Here is a 16,692-nt window from a genome sequence, read left to right on the forward strand (position 1 = left end):
AACACAAATGCATCAAAACAGCATGCTGAAGTGATGACTGCGCTAATCTCGCTCCTTAGAATCCAGAGACATTGCCAATGGCCGTTTACTGTTACAGGCGAATGGGAAGGGCTGGTAATGTCAGTACCGCTCTCTTCACTAATAGATATTGATTGCTGCATGGTTTCCTAGGCTGTAGTGGAATCATTTCTTAGCTCAGAGCCATTTCTGATCATCGTGAAAAACCAGAAATTAAACAGGTTTGTGCTTTCCTGGAAAACACAAGCCTGCTGCGTGGCAGTAATAGCTTGTTTTCAGTACACACAGGAAACCAAGATGTTAAGGGGAATCCTGACACAGAAAAGACCCTCCTTAACTTACTCAGTTGCCCGCCCTCACCTCTCTCACACTTTCACTCACAAACACAGGCAACGCCTGAGTCATTATTTCACATTCTTTAAAACTGAAGTTATTTTTTCAAAGAAAATAGTGAGTTCTTACAACGGCTGTCATTTTAAGTCTTTCATTTAGTGTGAATTTAGTGCCACACCAAGGCCTTCGGATTGAATGCAATGATTGGACGAACATTTATGGACCTGGACCTTCCACAGAAGATTTACTTGGCCGTACTTACTTACCTATTAGGATGTGAGACTTTCCAACAATTCTATTTTACAAGGTGGCAATTTTGAAATATTTTTGTGACATATTCCGAATTCCTGTGAGACCAGGTTGATCCCTTTCAACCAGTAAAACAAAACATTTCTGGAAAGAGTCTTGTACTCTGCTTTTAAAACATGTAAAGTTTTAGAAAAGCAGTGATGATAAAATGGAAAATGATAAAACTTAAATAATATAAATATAATCATTTATATAGACCACTTGGCAAGGTGTAAACACTGGTCCAGAGGCACTTCAGGTTTCATTTTTATGTTTCAATTCTTACATGCATAATTAAATCTTTAAGATATTTGTTAAACATTTTGATTCGGTTATAAATGTTCTGTTGGTTGTACTTTGTTCAAACGTTTGTGTAATATTAAATACTGAAACGGGAAGTTCTTCTGGACCAGTGTTGAACCAGCGTTGTTTACGTCAACTAAATTGGTCTTTTCCATCTTATATCAACAATGAAACATTTTATTACATTTTTGTCAATTAACACATTACCACTCTTCTTATACCAACAATTTAACATTTTACTAAATTTCCTATCAATTGACACCTTACCACTGCACATCCACAAGGTCAGGCCAAATAACCCCTTAGGCTGTGTTCAAGAGGCAGACTAACCCGCATATCCTTAGATCAGCCCTAAACTTAACCCCAACCTACCCATTAACCCTCCACTGATCTTGACCTCAACCCTGTATCTGTCAGCTCTAAAGCCAGGTCATGAGCCATGCCATAAAGAGACAATTAATGCCTAAAAGCTGCTCTGTGAAAAAGTCCATTATGTTACTCACTAGCAAGTTACAAATCGTCATAAATAGCACATTGGTTATTTTGCAGGTTTTCTATGAAACTATTTGTGCTTCTAGGAGAAAATATGGCTTGCATGTGCATACTCATCACTTGATGGGGTCAGCTATGGGACAAACAACACTGTGTGTTTTCACAATTGCTGCACTGCAGTTTATCTTTGAGCTAGGAAAGATGATCAGGCCTTAATGCAAATGCTCTGATGAGTCAGAATAAAGTCCCGAAAGTACATCTCAACCAGGTGCTGCCAGATGATCTACATTTGCTTCTGCAAATGTCAGATGGCATTATGTACAACAGGGTTTTATGTTTCATCTGGAAGTATTGATTCGCTATAGTATTTAAAGGACGTCCAGTATTCTCAATATAAGAATATCTGCCTCTGACAAAAGATGTGCACAATGCACAATATATACAAAGATATATAGGATGGTTCTAAACACACACCTGTTTAGTGTAAACGTATAATTTTCACATGGCTTTTAAAAATCTTGTGCTGTACAGTGGCATACACAAAGGGTAGCATAGATGTGATGCCTCATACTGTAAATGACAGTAGTTTGTGGTGCAGGTGGCAAATATCGACCATTAAAATCTTGACATACTGTCAGTCTTAGCTGATGACTCACTGTTGTGTAAAGGTTTTGGTCAGACCGCACACACTTGCGGTCTAAGTATGGATCAGAAATTTGTGGCTGACATTTAATGACCTTCACTGTAAACTTGAGAGGAGTTTGAAAACATCCTTGTAACATTTCAACGCAATATTTTTTGTTGACATACAATATTAATTCAGTACTCTGCTATTGATAATAATTCTACCTGGGAGCTTATAATCTGTAGTTAAAATATTGTACTGATAAATTAATTGAAACTGTGTTTAGACTGTCTTTGAAATGAGCAGTTTAACTAGATTCCAGAGGTGTCTATTTCAAAGAACTGCCTATTCTTTGTCAATGACCTTTCCTTCTTTTTAGCACAAAAAAAAACTTTCTCTTGTTTCATTCAAAGCAAAGCTAAAACGAAAGCCCCTGGGGATGACCATTTGAGCTGTTAGTTTTAGGGGATCTCTTTTGTTCCTAGAGAAAGACCAAGACATAAATATGAGTGGTGTTTCTATCATCTTCTGAGTTCGTTGGTATGAGCATTCCAACATTTGACACACACACAAGCACAGACATAAACTTGCAAATATATTCTTTATATTTAGCCTACACATAGACACTAACTGTGTAAAATTAAACTGCTAGTATCCATTGTTCAAAGTTAGAGTAATCTCTATGAACAATAAATAACTGTTCGCAATTGAATACTGTGGAGATGTTCTGTTCCAGATATCAGTGAATTACGTAATGTGTGATGCTCATTTTTGGTTAGGACAAAAACCATGCTGACTTGGAATAAGAAAAGCTATTTCACATGAGTTGATTTTTCCTCTCAAATGTCTTATTTCCTTTACAAGTTACATCAGCTTATGTATTGACGTTCAGTAGTCTTTCAAAATGTTTAATATTTTGATGTCTGGGTAGGGTACATTCAATTTCTTGCTCTCCTTGTGTAATGTTTCTAAAATCTTGAAGGAGCATTGCAACATCTGTCAGCTTAACCTGAATGCTTTATTATTCAAGGTCCATTCCAGTGGCAATACATAAAAAGTGCATGTATGCTAAGTAATCAAGTGCCCTTTGTTGACCCAAAGGTATTACACACCACCCATTTGCAATGCTGTGGGCACAGACTTTGGCCTTAGGCAGAATTTGTCAAAGGAGCTTGTTGCTCAAACTGCCATCCATCCTGCACTTAATGAAATTAAATCTTTGTTAATAAGAGCAAAGGCCTTCTTTTTAACTAAGCAGGAGCCTGTCTGAGCCATAAGGTCCTTGTAGTGACAACAAGGCCACCAAATCTGCTCCCTGTTTCAATCCTCTCTCTGTTTCAACCAGACCATTCTTTCATTAGAGCAGTGTGTCAGTGTCACTCGTAATAGTGAAAATGATTAATCTGGTCACTGAGACCTCTCTTTTACTTAATCAAGACTGTCATATTGGGAATGCATTGTGATGGTCATGTGTGCATATACTGTATAAGAACAAATACGGAGGAACTGGGCTAGTTGTCACGTTGTACAAATGTCAGCAATACATATCTATCAATGAATGAGCACCTAATAAACACTGATACAGTACATCAAGGAAGAGCTCTGCATATAAATAACAACACAATGCTTAGCATGTGTCCTTTCTCTTGCTCTAAAATGAATAAAAAAAATGCTTGTTCAATAATCTTTTTTAATAAATAATCATTTTGATGACATAAATCTAAATGTTTATGCATTAAACTAATAAATGTATACAATTTATGAATAATAACATTTGTTTTTCAAAACCATGCTTTGATATTTCCTTAAAGGGGTCATATGGAGGAAGTACGTGTTTTTCTGTGTTTTTGGTGTGTTATAAGTTGCCCATGCATGTATTAGACACGTAAAATTGCACAAATGAAAGTGTGGGAACAAAAGATGCATTCTATCTAAAAGCGAATGCTCAACCAGACTTGCCTGAAACGCCTCGTGTAACCACACCCCGGCGAATCTACGTAACTTTGTAACATGATTTGACTAAGACCGCCCAAATCTACACGTAGTTAAAGTGGGCATAATTGTAAATCTCATTGTATCGTCTGTCAGTACAATTGCTTTGGAACCTGATGTTCCGAATATGGTAAGAGGCGTTACATTTCCGTGAAATGCTTGCAGTATTTGACCAATCACTACGCACTGGTGAACTGGCCAATCATAGCACACCTCGCTTTTCAGAGCCATGAGCTTTGTAAAAAATCAGCGCGTTTCAGAGAGGCGGGGCAAAGAGGAGATACAAAGATGCACGGTATGTGGAAAATACAGCGTTTTTTAAACTTTAAATGCTGTATACACATTGCGTTACATCTAAAACAAACAATAATATTTGTTTTAGCCATGCAATATGACTCCTTTAAATATATATTTTTGTTATTTCAAACGTTTTAGCACTTCAACTGCAATTTAATAACAATTAAGAAGGTTTGAATTTTAAGCAGCTGCTCCACATGAATTGAATTATTGTGGAAATTGTGTCTATGTGCAGAAGTAGCATTCGGCAGATGCTTTTTAATTGACTGTCACTACACTAATAACATGACCAGGCTCCCTGAAGGAACCTGCCGAAAGTGCTCTGTGACATTTAACCTGCTACACTACCTTTGTATTAGCAGCCTAGATCTTCAACCGTTACGTTACCCTGTCCTCAGCCTTACCTGTGGCACGTCCTGCCAAGATGGCACATTCTCTCCTTTGTTTTTCCTGATCTGTGCATTTTACTGCTGAGCACTGTGCTGTTATTCATATGCACTGCAACATATCTGTGTTTTATATCAGAGGTTTGTGCTCATGCATTGAAAGTAGTTCAGCTGACATTTGTGTATGTCAGCATCAAGGTTGTGAAATGAGACGGCTTCAGATGAGCGGCGACTGCACTTCGAATCACGGGCTTCCCCTTCAAGACCATACAAACCACAGCGCCACCCCAGCACATCTGACTATAAACCATGCAGAACTTCCTCTCAAATGAGAAAAGTGCAGCCAGCACTGCAAAACTCACAGGCAATGGGAATATTCATACTCTTGGTAGTAAGGTTAATTTTAACAGACAAACTTAAAATAAAGCTATGAAGATACGCAAAAGTTAAACCCTCTACGCAGGAAGTGTGTCAGTAATGTCCGCATTGTTTCTATCTCCAAGAAGCAGAGTAAACACTTTCCTGAGGGCGGCATATGACCACCGTCCATATGGTTGCTTCTCACTTTGATGCTAATTTAAACAACCTGGTGTGTATATTTGGGAGGGGAACAAATATTTCAGGCTGGAACGTTACTGCATTTGGAAAGTGAATGAACTAAAGATAGAAATCATAGTCAACAACTTACTAAAAATAGTCCACTTTGTTCCTTAAACAGATATAATGGTACTTAAATAGACTTTTATCTCATTACACTAAACCTGCTAGTTACCCAGTGTACTGAGAACATTCCTTTAATCATCCTGTGCCTTTTAACTGGGCCATTCTAAAACAACACTAGTCACATGATAAGATTTTGCACTTTTTTTTAAATCAGCACTTTCTATTCTTAGAGCGTACATAGAGAGTACATATTAAGATCAAAATGTATTAAAGCGGATGTAACACACACACTTTCTGCCAATCTCATATTAATCTTGAGTACCTATAGAGTAGTATTGCATACTTCGTATCTTCGAAGAGTCTTTAGTTTGATCACATTTATTAAAGACGGATACATACAGCTGTACGATTATTTCAGAAATCAGATGTCCTCCTGAACGCGTGCGGGGGGGTGGTTAGAGTGGGGGCAGAACTGAAGCACGAGCACATGCACATCGCATTATCTCTGCATAACTGTTGATTCACTATAAGTTCATGTGGTGTACCTTATGCACATATGCACCGATTGCCAACAAAACACAGACATTTGACTCAGTGTCACTTACCGCGTGCGGTTCACGACCAGCATCTTTTACCGCTCCATCTATCAGTTTCAAACGATCTGCGGATCCAGCGTTATATCCACCGTTTATATAGCATTCCACACCCAAATGCAGTGAACAAACAAACAGCTGAACTTCGCGAACGAAGGGGCACATTGATGGGCGGGATCTTTCTCCCACTCTCCATGGTTGACGCGTGGGCGTGCTTTTCCGGGAGAATTTCATGTTCTAAAATTTGTATTGTATCGAGCACAAAAATACTGCATCATACGTCCAACTTGTTTTTTGACAAGTTGACCATGTCAAGCAAGAAGCCAGCACATTTAACATAGTGAAGAAGTCAGAATGCATGAAACAATGTGGCAACCCCCCTTTATGGGATAGTTTACCTCATTCACACACCCTTATGCATGCAAGATATTTTGAGAAATAGGGACAAATGTTGTTTGGTTACTAACATTCATTTTTGTGGTGAACTATGTCTTTTCTATCATGTAGTGAAAGTGGGTAGGCACAAGAGAAAATACAATGCTAACATTTTTTAAATGACATTTTGCGTGGCCTAGTTCCGGACATTTAGTTTGTAGTTCTGTTATGTTCCTGTTTTCCCCTCATTGTTACCATCAGTGTTTTGTAAGCTCCCTTAGTCCTTTATGTATTCAAGTCTTATGTTATGTTCTTTTTTAACTTTAATGCATTTTTTATTTTTCTTATTCTGGGCTTTTTGTCATTAGACCTACTACATTTGGATCTTGCCCTTTCTTTCTGAGAGACTTTCTGAACTCTGTTATGTTACCAACACGAGGGTGAGTAAAAGACTCCCAAAATGTTTGGATAAACTACAGTATATACTTTTAATATGTACAGATGATTTTACTTAGATGTTATAGTTCTACCCAAAGTTCATTGCTTGACTAATTGCAGAAACGCAAGCTTGTGTTCGACTGTAACACAACCTTTGATGAATTACACCAAATGTTTTGCTAACAAGTCCTCCGACCAATGAGAAGTCATAAACCACCAAGCATTCCAACTATTTGTGGAACGTTTTAAACTGCGTGCTGCATCTGCACAGCTGTGCTGAAGAAATAATGTCACTCACAAATGCTTCCACTGATTTTATCAGGAGAGGACAGAGACAGCTGTGTTCATTAAAGAGTCATCTCTATAATAATGCCCCAGAATTCCCCTTGTGTGAGTAAGTGTGCCTTCTGAGCACTTTAATCCTTTGAAATCGTAGAGGTTTTATATCATCATCTTGACAGGCAGCAGAAGTGTGTTTCTGTGGTCTGGGCAGTTGCTGGAGTGAGCGGAGATGAGGCCTACACCTGTTTCCCCAAAAGACTCTCCAGAGGAACTGAGCTTACGTTAGCCAATGCTCCTTCATGCTTGTTGAAACTAACCTTTAGCATGAATCAATAGAGCACTGCAGACATCAACCCCCCTTGAAAATTCATGAGGTGACTTTTTTGTACAGGTGAGGCAAGACCATGGAGAAGAGAACAGTGATTTCATGCACTAACCACAGAAATACTGTACTCTAACGTGAGAGTCATTTCTATACACACTGACATGCTGAAGTGGGTCATGTGTCCTCAGGGATCAATAAGTTATTGCGGCTCTTTTGTATTTAGTTTGTGGGAATGAGTTCAGATTTAAAGGTGGGTTCTTCCAAAAATCTAGTTGCTTTTTATTTGTAACCTGCTATTTTTATTATAAAAGAATTTAGTTTTAGCCATTAATCTTTTTTTACAATTAAAGATTTCTAGCTCATGTTCACTCTTTATCAGAATCGACTCCTTGTGACAAAGGGGACACTTAAAGCGTTAGTTTTTAGGTTAGGTTTTAATTTGGTCATCATTTATTCACCCTTTATTATTTCAAACCTGTATGACTTTCTTTCTTCTGCAGAACGCACAAAACGCACAAAAAAAAAAACATATTTAGTAGGGCTGCCTAACGATTAGTCGCAACTAATCATTTACAAAAAGTTTTTGTTTACACAATATACAGTATGTGTGTATATAATAATTATGTATATATAATGTATATTTTAGAAATATTTACATATTTACATAACGTATATACATTTTTATATTTATATATAATTTATATTATTTATAAATAGGCTATAAATATTTAATATAATTTGTTTTATTCTGCAAACGATTAGTCAAGACTAATCGTTAGGCAGCCCTACTTTGAAGAATGTTGGTAATCAAACAACGGAGGTAACCATTCACTTCTGTTGTATAGGCACAAAACCAATGCAAATCAGCTTAATTACGTGGTAGCTTAATGAAAATACTTGTCTCTCTCATTACACAAACTGAACAGCAAAAATTAGTTAGCAAATGTGGCCAGCAGAGATGCTACATGGGATGCCTGTGCAAAAGCACCTGTTATTGTGCAAATAGTTGAAGTTTGTGTGCTGATATCTTATGGAAACCTGGAGGATCTGAACGCGAAATGCATATCCTGTGTGTCACATCCTTCTCATTTTCTGTGTTTATCTTAATTCTTCCTTTGGTTTTCGCAACATGTGACAATAACAATCAAGTGTCACTTAAACTAGGTCACGTCTTACACAGCATATCGTTAAAGGAGGTCACTGTGGTACCAGGTTATGCATTGCGAGTGCTATGTATTGACCCACTTACACATAACCTGCATGCATTCTTTTGTCCTTTCAGGGGACACAACAAAAACGGGAGCATCTATTCATCGACGTGGGGCTGTCGCTTTTTTCTTTCAGTTTACTTTGATGAGTAAAGCCCTGTATTAACAACACAATCCCTAATCTGAAATCGTGATGGATAAGGTTACGCTGAGCTTTTTTCCACCTGCTTCTTTGTGTCAGGTGTCATAAATGGCTTGAATTTATGTTGCGCATTTGTGTTGGTTAGGGACAATACAGACTATATCTAATATGTATATTTGCAGGAATTTATAGCAAACTGGGTGAAATGAATGTGTGCCCTAAAGTCCAGAATATAAAAAATATATAAATGTCAGAGGACCCTGCATAAATGTTAAATGTTACACATTTGACGCAGCATGTTTTATACATTATCTGTATTGCTGATCTGCCTCCTATTGTGAAAGCATCTATCCTTTTTGCAACCCATTTGCAAATTTGGTGTGATGACACCACTGGCTATACTGTACATGCTCACTGTCTGCACGTGTTTTTGAACGGAGCCCTGGTTGTCTGAAGCGTTCTGCAATCTGCATTTGACCTGCTATAAACTTTTCAACTGCCTTACACTGACCTACTCGTCTGTTGCGATGCTGTGCTGCGAGACTACAGCAAAGTTCAACCGTCTGTGATATGGCTTTTGTGGTCTCCGGCTCTGAGATGTGTTTGAATAAAGAGCATAAAGAAATCTGATGTCAGTGTGTGAATTATTAGCCACTGGATAGATAGAGCACTGAGTTACAACACAAGCTGTTCTGCACATGTTTTTTAAGAACAAGATTTACAAATTCACGGTCAGATGCTTTCAGTAATAAAGCAGTTTAATCTCTACTGTGTATTTAGAGAGAGAGTTAATGTTGAAATACGTTCATGGGTTTTCCAAATCCATTTGCAATAAACTTTCACCCATTTCGACTAATGCATTTACAAAGCTGCTCAATTATTCAAAGTCTGACTACAGGGTCCTACATGAACACTCATCAAGCTGCAAATGAGAGACTTGAGAGGATATATGTGGTGAGATACTAGTTGCTAATAACTGCAAAATTATTTAAATATAATTGTAAGTCTGACCCCTGATGATGTAAGTGCATGATTCAAATCAAAAACTTACAAACTGTCTATATGAAGGAAAACATCTGTCAAGATGTGTGTATTCTCTAACAGCAATTACTTCTATTGGAGATTTTCCATAAGACATAAGTTGTTTTTCTCCAGAATTCTATGTGGCAATGTGTTTAATATCTGCTGTGTTATGCCACCAAACCAAAAAATATGAGGAACATAATCAAAATCAAACAATGTGTCTTCTTAATGTTTTAAGTAAAGATGCAGTTCCATAAAAACTTCTGGTCTTCTTACCCAAAAAGTAATAAAATTATATAAACTTCAGTTTCATGGCTATATACACTGAACAAAATTATAAACGCAACACTTTTGTTTTTGCCCCCATTTTTGCACATTTTAGAGTGGCCTTTTATTGTGGCCAGCCTAAGGCACACCTGTGCAATAATCATGCTGTCTAATCAGCATCTTGACATGCCACACCTGTGAGGTGGATGGGTTATCTCGGCAAAGGAGAAGTGCTCACTAACACAGATTTAGACAGATTTGTGAACAATATTTGAGAGAAATAGGCCTTTTGTGTACATAGAAAAAGTCTTAGATCTTTGAGTTCAGCTCATGAAAAATGGGGGCAAAAACAAAAGTGTTGCATTTATAATTTTGTTCAGTGTATTTATTAGAGATGCTCCGATCAGGAATTTTGCACCCGATAACGAGTACTGATTCTTGCCATCACGATCTGCACATACGGATCCCAATTACGATGCTTATGTAACTGATATGTAAGCTCTCTGATCAACGATAACTTTTTTAAAGATAAAGTAATACCATATGTTGCCTTTGTTATATTTTTTTGGTTAGTATATAGTTTTTACAGTAATTAATCTGGAATTTGATTTCTGGAACATATAGGGCAAATTTTCATTGTTTCTCGAATTTTCATAGTAATTCCACACTGGTGATGACATGACTGCAGCACCAAATCATTTAATGTCCTCACGCATCATGTATGTCTTTACGTGTTGATGTCATCAAATTGCATTCAGTTTGTGAGGTCGACCAAGTTTAGTGAGTACCGATCAAGTCATAAAATGTCGTTATTAGCCGATACCAATCTGCGGCCAATCGATCGGAGCATCCCTAATATTTATCTATCTAATAAACATGTTTATTTCAGTAATTCCAATTTGAAACAATATTAATGCTACACTGTCCAGCACCATATTAAACTATTTTGTTTCCATCTTTGTTGCAACAGTTTTGGAAGGGCCTTGTTTTGTTCTGCATTGATTGTACCCCAGTGTACAAGTCATTGATGGGTTTGGGTGATGAGTGTTTGGCTCAAAGGTGTTTAGCTGGGTTCAGGTCTGTGCTTTATGCAGACCAGTCCAGTTTGTTCCACACTGACTGAATTGGTCATTGTCATGTTGGAATAAAAAAGGGCCCTGCCAAAACCGTTACTATAAAATTAGAAGCAAACAATTCTATAGAATAACATTAAATGCTGTACCATTAAGGTTTGTGCTCATAGAAATGACTATAGTAGTAAAACTTGTTCATTAGAAGGGGGCGTTCTAATATGTTTGTTTGGTAAAATATTGGTAAATATTTATTTTTTCCCAGCTATTATCTTTACTTTTTGGTATTGCTAGCTATTATCTTTACTTACTCTATACAATTCTTATTCGTTTTATAAATAACCTAGCTGCTGTCTAACAAAAACCTTGACCCTGCTGATGACATTAAACAAGCCATGAAAGAATGTATTTATTTCACGTTTCACAACAGATTAAAAATCATTCACACCCCACACACTTTGAGCAGATTAAAATCTAAATGTAGAAACTTCCCTTTTAAGGCAATGCTGACGTCACCAGTGGATTTGCCACAAAACGCAATGTTTCGGCACAATGTGACTGTGTCAGTGGCATGTGATGCTCAGATGGCTATTTCTAAAAATAAAGCAGAGCTGGCCAAAATAGCCTCTCTGTATAAATACTCAGTCACCTACATTGGATAATGCAGTTTACATGACAAATTCCCCATTCGTCATTGTTAACGTGCAGAGAGCAGCTTGGGCTCGCCAAACAATGAATGTCCAAATTTTAAGACAATCACAGATGATTTCTCAAATCTTGTCTTTATTTTGGCATTGAAGGCTTCTACTAATTGTTTATACTTTTACTGCTAACACAATGCTCTTCCGGCTACAAGAGCTACTACTTTCTAGTAAATATGTGTTTTTGATGTCTACAGTATATGACTAGAGCTCCATTGCAATTTTTAGATGGTGCATGTACCTATCTCTGTGCATTTCATGCTTTGCGAATCCCCTCCAGTATATGACGACTTACTGCAGGACTAACATTTGCAGAAGGTGGGGTTCCAACCAATTACCATAAGAGCCATTAAGCCATTTGTCCGTCTTTGTCTAGGTGGGACTTGTTTGTCTAGATGAGCTCCTCAGTTACATCTATGCATCTAATGCTCTAAATGACAATAAATTAATTCTGGGGCTCATCAGTTAAAATTGCATTGAATTTGCTTAACCTACATAACATAAGCAGGATGGACATGATTCGATTCTTTTTGTGGTCTGACATGGAACAAGAATCCTCCTCCCTCTCCATGCATCAGTGGCTGTGCTCTCCTGTCTTTGGAGGTCTAGTCAAAACCTTAAAGAAATATTGTTCTTTGGTCTATTTAACCACATCAAACAGACCAGGTGATACACACTGTCTGTGTTCAGTCCTTTCAGTTAAATGCATTAACCCCCACATCTGCCCTTTCACATCTCCTCCCACTCTGTCTCCCATATGGAGCCGAATGGCCCCAAGGCCCCTGCACACTGCTTACACAGCAAACACACATCAGACAACAGAGATACTCCATACAGAAGAGATCCTGACTGGATATATTGTAGTGAGGTGTGAGATTGAGTCAGACAGCTGTGTTTCAAAGAAAGAGAGAGTGAACAAACCTGCTTGGCATAACTGCTTTTAACAATTTATTTCCACAGAAGGACATTAAAATCATGATCTTTGCATTTTGTTAAGTTATATGTCTAGAGTTTTTTTTGGAAATCATAGATGGCCATATAGTTTAGATTCTCATTTATCATTTCAGCACCACTGTTGTCTGTTTTATTATTTTGCTATACATATTGCAACTTGAAGTACTGATACAACCAGGTTGACCAATACAATCGTATGACAGTTCTTAACTATTTTACGAGGAGGCTAATTTGTATGACTTTGCATGATCTCATTTATAAGTTATACAGTATTATGATCTGCTTTCAAACTAGTGACATTAGTTTAAGGAATGGGACTTCCACCTGCTAATATTTTTAATACTTGCATGCTTTTGTATGCTTCATATCACATTTGAAGTTTATTTGTCATGTGCACAGATGTGGGTGACAATATGTACATTGAAATGCTTGTTGTGAGAGTCTAAAATAAGATAAAAAAAAATAAATAAAAAGCAAGTAAAAATAAGACAAAAGAGAAAGAAAGGTGTGCAGTGCAGGTGTTTTTTCAGACTTTTACATCATACACATTCATACAAACCCTCTTGTTACATTTACCTTTGAGATGTGGTTGTGTTGACCATAAGTGATGAAAGAAAGAGAATATTTTGTTGAAAAAGTCATCATTTTTTAGTTATTCTATAAAAGTTGAAGTGAGCAACTTTAAGACCTTTTGGAATCATCATGGTTTCAGCGGAAACAACAAACAAACGATATTTGGTCCCAACTTAACTTCCGGTAGACCTCAGCAAACAACCTATAACTGCTGAGTAGTCTTAATGAAGTTAATGCAATTAATACACAATTAAATATTAATATAAATTAATATTACTACAAAATAAACCTAAAATAAGTTGTTTATACTGTAAAATAAATAAATAAAATCACTTTGTAAATGATTAAATACTGTGTTGTCAAAGGTGACAAGCACTTATTAATACTTTTTATTCATTAGATATTTGCAAAACCCAGAGACATAAAGGCTGACTAAAAATAATGATTTCTGGCAAAAAATAAAAATCATGAAATCTGTAGATACGAGGTTTCAAAAGAACAATAGCAATATGTACATTGAAAAACAATAATGTCTACATATTGTTGCACCAAAAGATTTCAGTATATAGTTGCGTTAAGCCACGCTTTAGATTTACATTTGTAGAGAATTTGCTCCAAATATATACTTCTTTATTATAATATTTGGTTCCATACTGAAAGTAGGTCAGTGTGCCACAATAGAGACCACCGGAGTGGCCTTCTGTTTAAAGCTTTACAGATCACCTTATCTGTACAACAGGTGAAAGCACAGCTGGACTCTTCATTTATCCCACTGTATCCCACTGTGTGTGTGTGTGTGTGTGTGTGTGTGTCTGTGTACGTGTCCTGTAATCACTTATATGTGCTGTGTGTCTGTAAAATGAGCACGGCTTTTATGGCTCATAACAAAGGGACCGTATGCTTGCAAATGCGAACGTCATAAAACAAATTTCAGCTTGATGTGGACACTGTGTATTCATTCTCTGACTGAAACATTCATTCATACATTTAACAGATGTATTTTGTGCATGAGTTTAGAAAGCTTAAACCTTGATAAGAGCCACTACTGTTGCAAGTATTTTTGCAAGCATGCTATTTGTTGTCGAGATTAGCAAATGTGGCTTTATCTGTTTTTGATGTGGTTAACGATGATAATCCCTTGACAATTGTTTCTTAGAACAGGATTAAGCACCAAATTTAAAACCGCTGTTTCATTTCTTAACATGTGTCATGTTTAGGTCCACCTGATATGCAAATCCCTTGTAAAGATGTGGATTTAGTGTTGGGCCAACACCCTTGGAAACACAAGGAGTTAAGAAGAAAAAGACACAGTTACAGTTAACTACTAAGTTTGTAGTCCATTCATACTTTGCAAACACCCCTTTGCATGCAATAGGATTATGTGTCATAATTTGAATAATACATAAAATCTGTTAATTATTAAAATAAAAAAATGTTTGGCCTTTATAAATTCCAGTTCTCAGCTGAGCAAATGAAGGCTAGCTCTAGTCTCCATATGACACAGCAGATAGCAATAATGCCAATGATGTTGATCATTCTGACAACTGTATGCTAGAATGTAAGTAGGACGACAGCCCCCGGCTCAGACATCAGAGAGCATTCTTCTCATGCCTTCCGTCCAAGCAACACAGAGGCTGGAACTGACCAGGCCAGGGGAATCCCTGTGGGCTTTACCCATCTCTCTACTGTCACAAACATATACCTTAACCCTTACATAATAAACACAAAAAAGAAAGAATAAATGAACTCCACAATTCTTTTAAAAGCAGAAATCTAATTATTTTATACTTGTTCATTTGTTTAGTTCATAGTATCCTGCAAACAGAGGCATTTACATTAGAGTTGGGGGCATCATCTATTGGTGGTGGGGGGATTTACTGCTGCCTTGTTTTGAACACAGTGTTAAAAACATATTCCGAACAGCCTGTGCCCCAACATAAACAGACCATCTTTGTTCTCGACCTTGAACTTTGACCTTGAGGCTTTTCATTTTTGTGGCGTTAACTCTTACTGTTAGATGCAGAAACTATTTTACAAGGAGGGGTTATTGTCCAATCAAATTTTTTTTGTACATATCTTTCACCCATGTGATGGTTTGATATAGGGAATGGGTTCATTCTTGCTTTTATTTAATAATTGTATGATACACAATTATACATTGTACAATTCACATCATGCAAATTGTATATCCCCATCTTGTAAAAAACGTTTTCCATGCAATCAGGTGGAATGCAGTGACATAACAGTTAAACATTAAGTTATTATTTAAATAAAAATTAATCTATAAAATTGGTTGATTTAAATAGTTTAAATAATATAGCGTGGCAGGTCAAAAAATCTTTCTTGATGTACCCTGAATATCTCATACTGCTTCACCTCAATCTTCCTTAAATGTTGCTTGAAGGACCATTAAGGTTTTACAAGATTGCATTCACTTCTCCTTCATTTTTATTATCCGGTGTGACCAGGGGCGGATTAAGGTGGTCAGGGCCCACTAGGCTGCTCTTTTGGGTGAGGCCCCTTAGGTGGCTTTCAGGTGCCTTTCACGCTTGCAGTTTAGTTTGGAACGGAGCACGGTTTGCATGAAAAGCCGCTAATGTAAAAACTGTCACGCGAGCTCAGGTGCGCACCAGGGTACCGAAAACTGCGCATGCGCTTTAGCCGGTTACAATGTATTCATTAAAACACGTGTAAGAAATGATAGCGTTGGTAATTTAACTTGGATTTGAGCAAGAGTGAGCCTGCATTGTTTTGCGCGTTGCGAGTGGAATCAGAGCGACAAATGAATAGTAATACGATGTTTCCAGATTTAAAAATAGTCCTGATAAATAGTCTGTTTGCAAGCAGCAGAAAGCTCTGTTAAGCGAACATACAGTAAAACCAAGTGTTGTTTACTCTGGGCTGCGCATGATAGCATAAAGTCATTAAAAACAACAAATTGACCAGTGTTCTGTTTACTATCATGTGTCATGCACGTTCGTGATGACGTAGGATGAATGCAAACGCACCAGGGTTCGATAGAATCAAGCTGAGACACAAACCAACGCTGCGAGGGGCGTCAGAACAATCGCACTGACGCACTCGGATAAACACCCACATCCAATACTACAGTGTTTCCTCTTCGTTCCGGGTTACTTTGCAACGGCAAACACCACGAGAGCGCAAACTCCAGTTTTATACAAGTATACGCGAAATACTGTATAAACGGCCCCTAATAACGCCTCGGCGGATCTTTACTGAGACACAAACCACTGTGCATTACATAAACTGTGTATAAAACAAAGACATAATTAAAAACCAACCTGTGTAATATGCGTGTCATTGTGGAATAACTCCCTGAAATA

The sequence above is a fragment of the Triplophysa rosa genome, linkage group LG17, assembly GCF_024868665.1.
Source record: "Triplophysa rosa linkage group LG17, Trosa_1v2, whole genome shotgun sequence".
Lineage (NCBI taxonomy): Eukaryota > Metazoa > Chordata > Actinopteri > Cypriniformes > Nemacheilidae > Triplophysa > Triplophysa rosa.